The sequence below is a fragment of the Bemisia tabaci genome, chromosome 10 (assembly GCF_918797505.1).
Source record: "Bemisia tabaci chromosome 10, PGI_BMITA_v3".
Classification (NCBI taxonomy): Eukaryota; Metazoa; Arthropoda; class Insecta; order Hemiptera; family Aleyrodidae; genus Bemisia; species Bemisia tabaci.
The window spans coordinates 19,115,759-19,125,309 of NC_092802.1; the positions used below are offsets into that span (position 1 = coordinate 19,115,759).

At 41.0% G+C, this 9,551-nt stretch overlaps 1 protein-coding gene across 2 annotated transcripts in view; it reads left to right on the plus strand.

Annotated features, from left to right (window-relative positions):
* Nucleotides 1–9,439: 9,439 nt before the first annotated feature.
* Nucleotides 9,440–9,551, plus strand: part of LOC109033369 (uncharacterized) — a 358,654-nt gene continuing 358,542 nt past the window's right edge. For both annotated transcript variants that reach the window (XM_072305106.1, XM_072305107.1), the window contains exon 1: nucleotides 9,440–9,527. The gene's annotated coding sequence lies outside the window, so the exon portion shown is untranslated. The remainder of the gene's footprint in view (nucleotides 9,528–9,551) is intronic.

The following is a 9,551-nucleotide window of genomic DNA, read 5'->3' on the forward strand; positions in this document are numbered from 1 at the left end:
GAAATTGCAAATTCTCTAGGAGCCAGCATACACTGGAAAAAAACACATTGGGTCTAGAGTCCAGACTCTTGAAAACATCGACAAGAAAAAGGACTCTTGATTCAATCAGATTTAAGCTTAAATCAAAAGGAAATCCGCTCAAATTAAGAAGCTTGGTTCTTGATTTAAGCTTAAATCTGATTGAATCAAGAGTATCTTTTCTTGTCGATGTTTTTAAGAGTCTGGACTCTAGATCCAATGTGATTTTTTTTTCCAGTGCACTCAAACGCGTAATGTAATAAACACGTAAGCTCCCTAAAATTGGATTGATGGGAGTCACTAAAACTCAGCTCTTGAAAGAAGGCGAAACCCAGTTCCCTACGACTCAGAGTTGATCGAGTCAGATGGAGAGGTCGGACATTAAATTGTTGACTAATGCTGGGAAGTTGAATGTTTATTCCGTCGCATTTTAAATTTCAAGGGGTGCTTCAAGAAGAAAATTTCCGGGAAAACCAATGGAATGACTTTTAGAATCTCAAAGTTTTGTATAAACGGAGTACAAAGCGTTTAAAGTTTCCAAATTTCGTCCGACCTTCCTTATTGACCCGATCCTCTGTGCGGCTTCTCTCTTCAATCACCGAAAAATCCAAGAAGTTCACTCTCCAACGCAAGACCCTAACCTAACCGCGGTTTGCTAGAGTACCTATATTGAGAGAGTATGGCCACTGGGGTTACCACCTCTGATTGGCTCAGCCATCTTAGGCTAAATGGAGCCCTTAGGACCCAAAAATGGCGGACGCCATAAATTAATGTAATGCAGAATGACTCAAAATGTAGTTTTCTTTGCTTATCGTAACGAGAAATTTACTCAAGTGCACTATTGCGACATCCTTACATAATTTTAAGGCTAATCGTGTGCAATTTTTGAGAAAAATTATCTTAGATGTAGTAAGGTTGGCAGCCTGTCACGGTTCGTTTCAGAGGAAGGTAAATGAAATTGTGTTGCCCACTCAAAATTCCTTCGGGATCTTAAAGTAGGATGCTACACAGTCATTTAAGCCTAAAATGAAAATATTCTGTCGAGCTCTTCGAAAATAAAATCGATTTTTGTGTTTTTGGCGCTAAAATGGCCTTCAAAGACGATCGATGATTCAATTCCGATGGGTTGTGCATATGTAAAATGGTACATGTGTGATGGGCTCTACGTATTTTTGGACCAGGAATCGATTGAGCAGGGTCCTGAATCGGTCCGAAGCCTCATTGACTGAAAAATGGGCCTTTTTTGGATTTTAGGGGTGTTTTGGGCCCATTTCCCCCCAATTTTGGCGTGAAAAAACCTGTGCCATCATGGGTAATGATCATCAGGTCATGTTGGGCGGACCATCGAATGCACTTGGTCCCGAGACACTCCGGGGCTTCCGGAGTGATACAGGGTTTTCGAGATACAGGGGATCAAAGTCCCCGATTTTCACTCAATTCTGCAGGTATTTTAATGTTCAATTCCGACTAAATTGATCTCTGATTTAGATATCGAAGCGCATTTTGCGGTGGTTGATTCAGCTAGTGAGGGTTTGTGAAATATGTAGAAAAATCCACCACACGTAGCTGAATCAACCACCGCAAAATGCGCTTCGATATCTAAATCAGAGATCAATTTATAGTCGGAATTGAACATTAAAATACCTGCAGAATTGAGTGAAAATCGGGGACTTTGATCCCCTGTATCTCGAAAACCCTGTATCACTCCGGGCTCGGAAGCACCCGGAGTGTCTCGAGACCAAGTGCATTCGATGGTCCGCCCAACATGACCTGATGATCATTACCCATGACGCCACAGGTTTTCTCACGCCAAAATTGGGGGGAAATGGGCCCAAAACACCCCTAAAATCCAAAAAAGGCCCATTTTTCAGTCAATGAAGCTTCGGACCGATTCAGGACCCTGCTCAATCGATTCCTGGTCCAAAAATACGTAGAGTCCATCACACATGTACCATTTTACATATGCACAACCCATCGGAATTGAATCATCGATCGTCTTTGAAGGCCATTTTAGCGCCAAAAACACAAAAATTGATTTTATTTTCGAAGAGCTCGACAGAATATTTTCATTTTAGGCTTAAATGACTGTGTATGCATCCTACTTCAAGATCCCGAAGGAATTTTGAGTGGGCAACACAATTTCATTTACCTCCCTCTGAAACGAACCGTGCTGTGCGGTTGGTGATAACCGTCAAAAGTTGGCAATGACCACCCTCCCATCCACAAAAACCAAAACAAAGCACCGCCATTTTTGGGTCCTAAGCCTCTCCATGGGGCCCAGTGGCCATACTCTCTCAATATAGCTACTCTACGGTTTGCCAGCTCCATAGAGGTCTTTCAGAGATAGCTCGTAGGATATGCAAGTGACTTTTGCGATTGTCGGTAAAAAATATGAACACGCGGTTTCAAACACGAAGGCGTAACCGCTCTTAGAGATGAACCCTCCTGCAAGTCGATCGTTGAACCCGTATCGCACGTAATTGATCGATTAAGAACATTGCTAAGATAGGGATGTATCGATTAATGCCATTCGATAACGATTCAGCAACGGACATGCTGCTTGTATAACTCCGTGGTTCCGCGGGAACGGAGTTAGGCGGTTTAGGCGGTGAAATTCGAGCAACCCTTAAAGGGAACTCCGAAGCAGGACCCGTCGCACCCACGAACCCACGTGCTGACAAGTCTTTGAAGTCGCGACTGAAACGCAGGGGCGCAGCATCAAAAGCCGCTTTTTCCGTTTGCTACCGTGTTTAGAATCAAAATAGTAAGTGCAACCTGTGTTGAGCTCCCCAGCGCATTAGAGAGCATGTTAAATGTGGCTCAAGTTCTAAATGGAGTTACTATAGGAAGAGTATAGACTAAGCCGCCATTTCCGTTCATTGCTGTGTCGAGGGAGAGAACAGTAACTCCATCCCGGATTGAGCCGCAAAACGCATACGAGCATGTTCTAAACTTGTTTCAAGTTATAAATGGAGTTATTGTTCTTTTCTGCAGTACGAATATACATCAACGGGCCAGATGTGTGTATGTGTGTGGGGGAGGGGGGATTCCACAAACACGGTTCTGGATTTTCGTGCGGGAAAGAAGCAGAGGAGCACAAACATCCGAACCATAAATCCTGCGTCGGAAGGCTGAACCGCAGCGGCTTAGCGTGCTTTGCGATACATCGATTGACCTGCCATTTAAAGGCATGGGAGAGGATCGATTAACGGGGTGTTCGCAACGAACAGCTTAATAATCGATTTTTTACCATAGCTTCAAATGGAGGAAACATCGATAATCGATCATTCATCCCTCGCCACTGCTGAAACCGACTCGATTGTCTGCTCAGCAGAAGAAAGCCGACTTTCACCCAACTCTTTTTTTTCCCAGATTAGGGAGATTGACTCCCTTCCGAGGTCCCAAAGTTCACGCTAGCAGTTCAATTTTCTACACGAATACGTCTTTACGATCCACGGGTGTGTTACTTGCGTAGCCCTTGAACCATAGCTATGAAACTAAGACAACCAGAACTAACCCAATATTGAAATAGAGCGAGGGTAAGGACGGGCGTCGGGCGTTGATGACGGTGCAGAGAAACAACTATTCGTGCTTGACGGATGTCCGTGTTGCGTCTGCAAAATTGAAGGCGCTATGGCGTGAGGCGTGAAGTCCCAATATTACGTTCTATGCTGCTAATGATATTTCCCTCGGATTGTGTTGACTCTTGATGTTTTCGCCCAACTCATTTTATTCCTAGATTAAAGAGACGTAGACGTTATGGCACCTGTCCAAATAAAAAAAAAAGTGTGCTTAAATTGCCTTCGAAAAATACAATGAATTATAAGCAGTTCAATTTTCTACACGAATACGTCTTTACGATCCTCGGGTGTGTTACCTCCTCACGTAGCCCTTCAGGCATCGCTATTAAAGTAAGATGAACAGAACCAGCACAGAATAGAAAGAGAGGGAGGGAAAGGACTTGCATTGATGACGGCGCAGAGATACAACTATTCGTGCTTGACGGATGTCCGTTTTGCGTCTGTGAAATTGAAGGCGCGATGGCGTGAGGCGTGAACTTGAAATGTTCTACTATCCCTACTGCCAATCAGGTATCGCTTAGCTTCGTCAGAAAATTTAAAAAAAACAAGGTCAGGATATGTCTGTCCTATATTTTCCTGTCTGTGCATTCGATTTTTCTCTTTTTAGTTCAATTTTATGTCTGGTTCTTTTTTTTGGATGTATTTGTAGACCAATGACCGATATTTATTCCCTCCTCATACATATCGCGGGCCTCGTGTTTTTAGCAAGCCTCGGGTCAGAAACTACGTGTGTGCCATTCCGTTCCAAATACGTGCTTTCGCATGGATGAGCCAAATATTTGAGTTATGCACACTGCAAAAAGTAGTCAACTGGATGATTGATTAAAGATTGACGTCTTTGACTGGTCGTGATTGAAGTTTTACCAAACACCAATGAAAAAACGTGAAGTAGATTTACCTTTCTGCATGTTAAAGAGTGTGCGAGAACTTATTGAATGCTGAACAACCCGCTACAGCTGTTACTCCAGCAAAGCCAATATGTAAAACTGAGTGCTGTGGCGGGTATAATCAGCATACAGTTTTTTCACATCCGGAATGTTAAATCAACTTTATTTTTTTTTCGTTTACCGGCCGTTTAATTCTGAAGCAAATTGAATAGCTAATCCCTCGCTCAAGAGTAAATTTCCAAGATTTTAAACATACTCTGCGAGAATTCTTAATAAGGAACATGTTTCGCAATATTTAAATGTGTATCTTGTCTGGTGGCCCATTGACTCGGTTTCAAGTAGCAGCTTTTCTGCATTCAGCGACGACGGTAATTCGAACCCCCCTCCCCCTCTCAGCCATCGCACTCGGCGTTTAAAAAGTTAACCCGCCCTCTCACCTTCATCCCCTCGCCATCGCGATTGCATTTAAACGAGATGCGAAAAACCCGTCTCCGAAAAAAATAAACGGAACTCGAATAAACACCCGCTTCGAGACGCGGAGCATTGCGGTGTTGCCGGAAGATTCCCAAAAAGAGTTTGTCCGGTTAGTTCTGTTAACCGGGCGAGTTTTTTCGATGAATTGCAACGCTGTTTGCTCTTTAGCGCGGGCTCTCTCGATCGGATAAAATTGAGGAGTTACTCTGGCGTGAATGCACCGTGTAATTACTGTAGTCTGTCGAGTGGCTGAGATTCTCAGAAGTGATTCTTGCACGTTGGCAACTCTGTTTTTCCACCATTAAAATGCACGTAAAACAATCGACTCTTGCCGAGGCAGACTGTCATGCTCAAAGTCGAGTGTTCAACATAAAAAATGGGTGAAACCCAAGGTAAGAAGCACCATTGGCCCGGTAGCCGAAAGATTCAATGGCCGCTAGAATCAAACTCGAAGGGTTGGTTGTCAGTGTCCCTGCAAGTTGGCAACATTTTCCTCCCTCCATTCAAATCTCTTTAAACGAATTGACTTTTACCGAGGCAAGCTACCCCTCTAAGACTCGGTTATTATTTATAATAAGTAGTGAAACAGAGAAAAGCAGTTTAGCCGAATTTTACCAACTTTCAAGAATTGCCACGGGTATACAGCCATGAGGCAATTTTACTCGCGTCTTGCTGATGAGTGCAATACACGTGATATCCGTCAAAAGTTGGTAGCAACCTTCTCCTCATTCGGCGTTATTACCACGCTCTATAGTGCCCTTATGAAGAAAATGTGGAAACCGTATGAGGCAATGGAGTCATTTCAGAATCCAAAAATAGCGGCGACTTCGTTCTGTAGGAACCTCGTTCAAAACAGACTGCCTCTCCTATTGAACCGATTTTTAATGGACTTACCGATGCAAGCGATTCTACGGATTTCGTATAAAAAATTTGATAATTTTAGAGCTTCGCACGATTTTTCGCATTTAGCAGTTTGCAGTTGTCACGCGGACTGGATCAGCTTGATAGCAAATCATTTTTGAGGACACGCATCATGGCGCTGAAAAAAACCTTACATGGATACATTTTTACGCCGCACAGTAGACCAAGTCAATTAGAGAGGTCGGACATGAAATGTTTGACTAAAACTGCAAATTTTGCAGTCGGTTTCACCACAATTTAAACTTAGAGGGGTGTTGCTGGAAGAAAATTTCACGAGGAAACCTACTAAACCACTTTTAGAGCCTCAAAAATTTGTATAAACGAAGTTATAAGCGTTTAAATTTTCCAAATTTGGTCCGATCTCTCCTATTGACTCAATCCAAATCGCGCTGGACCGAGTCAATGCAACATCTGCAGTCCGGTTCAATGAAAGCAACATTATTTAGAGTGGGCTTGAATAGAGTTGTTGAAAGATCAAGGGATTGACTCAGAAATAAGTTTTCAGCTTTAAGAGCTCAAAACCACTTTTTTGACCAAAAAGAGCTGCTTATATGTAAATAAAATTTTCTCTATCGGCTTGAAGCCAATGACGTCAAATGCGATATTTTTTCATTCGAAACCGGGTCTTTTTTTAACGACTTTGAAAGTCTTATCCTGAGCTGATAGATTGCACAAAATATAGACAAATTCGGGCATTCTCATTTTATTTTTTCCACAAATGAATTTAAGAAACAAAATGTTCATTATTCTTATTTTAATAGAGCAAAACAAAAGTTCAGTTCATTTTATCTGACAACGCAATGTGAAGTGATTTTAATGTCATATCGACACATTTTTTAAAGTACGATGATGGCTCAGTAATTAAAATCATCCTTTTCCCCATTGAACTTTCCTTGCAAAAAGCATCACTTTTTTGCTATGACAAGCAGATCTGCCACGAGAGACACCAAAAGCACAATAAATTACTCGATATGAGGGGCCAGTTATAGGGGCACCAATCTCCTGTTACTTTTACTCATGTGATTTTAGAGAGATTTCAATTTTTTTTTCAACATCATTTTAACCCTTAGATGTCCAAGACTTAATTTATACGCATAGTCAAAGTCGGGTCAAATGTTTCCGTATTTAAAGACATGAATTTTGATAGTTTTTAAAGTATTATATTTGTTAAAACTATGCTGTTGAAGTTAAGGAATAATTTATTTTTTAAATTTTCACCTTTTTACTAACACTCTGGCACTTCCTCACAACCCCACGGGTTACCAACACAAACAATACAAATGGAACCAACGCAGCATGAAAAAAGAGATAGGGAAAGGAAGCGCGATTATAACGGCGCAGAGATACAACTATTCGTGCTTGACGGATGTCCATGATGCATCTGAAAAATTGAAGGCGTTATGGCGCGAGGCGTGAACTTGTATTGCTCCGCTTTATACTGTCAATGAGGTATCGTTCATATTCGGGAGAAAAGTTTAAAAGCAAGGCCCGACTTCGTGTCTCCACTCGATTTTAAGCGCTCAGCCGATAGGCAGCGCTTTTTGATCTCGACTTGCCCCTGAGTACTAGTATACTAGTGCTAATGCGTTTAAATGGCGCACCAGCTCATCGATGTGTAGGCTTGGGGGGGGGGGGGTCCATTTTTAAAATAAATAAAGCTGTGAAAACTGTATTTTATGCTTTTAACGTAATGCGCAGGTAGTTTCGATCGTCTGTCCATAAGAAAATTTCTTAGCGGTAGAGTAATTCTTATCGAAATTGATCGTTGAACTCAAATGAAGCCTTAAAAAAACGCGCCTGATGAGCTCAACGGTGAGTTCATTTTCGGGAAACAAAAATACGCATTTACGGTTTCCTTGGTAACCTTTGTTTGCTATCAGCTGATGTTTTATTTCCATTTCCCAGCCAAGTCGACGGAGTTTATACGTCCTTCCTTCATTAAATACATTTAATAACACCTGAGCGCTCCTAATACGACAGTATTAGAACTTTCCCGCTTGTTTTCTTCTTTTTCGATTTCATGTTCGATTCTTTTTTATAGGATGTACTTGTATAAAACTCGTATATGTACTGGCCCATTCATACAGACCGCGGCCACTTGTTTTATTCAACTATCGGATCAACTTGCCCGGGTCGGGCATCTAAGGGCTCTCGTAAAAATTACACGCCTTGGAAAATTTGTCCAATGACCATAGACGTAGCGACCAATTTCATATCTCCATCGATATCGACACACATATTTAGACGTAAAAATTTATCTACCTTTTGCCGGGAACTTGTCTGAAATTGTTCGTCTGTTTTACGAACATATTTTTTAACTTCCCTCGTTCTTTTCATTTTTTCTTACTCCTTGTTTGTTTCTTTCTCTCTCCTCTTTTGAAAATATTCTTTATGTCTGTGTTCTAAATTTTGCTCTTCCGTCTTGAACTTTCAAAATTCCAAATTAAATTATATAGGGAAAATTTGATTTTACTCATTGGTATTTGAAAGATTATCCTTACAACCAGCTTAGTCTTCCTTACGGACTTGCTGAGGAAAAGTGCCGTATGAACATTCGAGAGTTGCCAAATATCCTCCGATATAATGTTATTTTTTGAGGCGAGTTTTGAATATACGTTCAAATAATTTTTAGATACTGTAGATTTAATTGAAATTGTGTGAAAAATTGGGAGAAAATTATTCACAAGTTTTGGAACACATTCGCATTGTATCGAAGGAAATTTGGCAATGCCTGGAGATTCATTCGACGTTTATTCTCAGTAAGGCAGCACACCTCCGTCACTCTTTGACGGAGGGCGGGGAGGAACTCTAAATTTGATGTCTGCGTGAATGGCAATTTACCTTCAAGGCGCTTGAAAAAACAAGCATCCAAACGCTTCAACAACAAAAAGAAAGAACACTCAGAATATCTTGAAAGTATATTCGTAAATATTTTCCAACGTCTGACAGATGCCTCAATCAGTTCTTCCGACCGGTTTTTCGCTTCCGAGTTGACGGTGTCAATTTTGTTACCGATTTTTCCGAGGGCGAGTGTTTTCTTAAAACATTTTCGTCGTTATTTCAACTAGCGACTCGTCCATCGGAGCGTGTAATCATCGGTGGAGAAGTGTGAATAATCGATTATTGATTTTTTCCGATTTGAAACTATAGAAAATAATCGATTAGGAGGGTGTCAGTTGCGAACACCCTGATAATCGATTCTTTTCCATGGTTTAAATGGGCTGAGTTTAACAGGAAGAAAACCAAGCCACATCGGCTATTGCCAAATTTAACTAGGCAATTAAATTTTTTACGAGAGAATTTTTGTGCGGATTCCTTAAACATTTTTAGGGAATTTGCTTCAAATTTTGAAGAATTTTCACTGAAATTTGCACAAAAATCCGCACAACCGTTTTCATGCAAAAAATTAAATTGCTCAATTAAATTTGGCAATAGCTGATGTGGTTTGGTTCCTTTCTGTTCAACGCGGTCCAAATGGTAGATGAATCAATTCATTGCTATGCACGCAACGCCGTATTTTTTAATACGTTTTTCTATACTAAATACTTACTTGCACCTTTTTGTTTGATTTCAGGCGTTGCTCTCTAAATGTCGAATGTCACGATGGTTGTATTGAGTGTGATTTTCCGCATGAATCTAGTTCTAAGTAAGTTGTTTTGTTTTGCATATT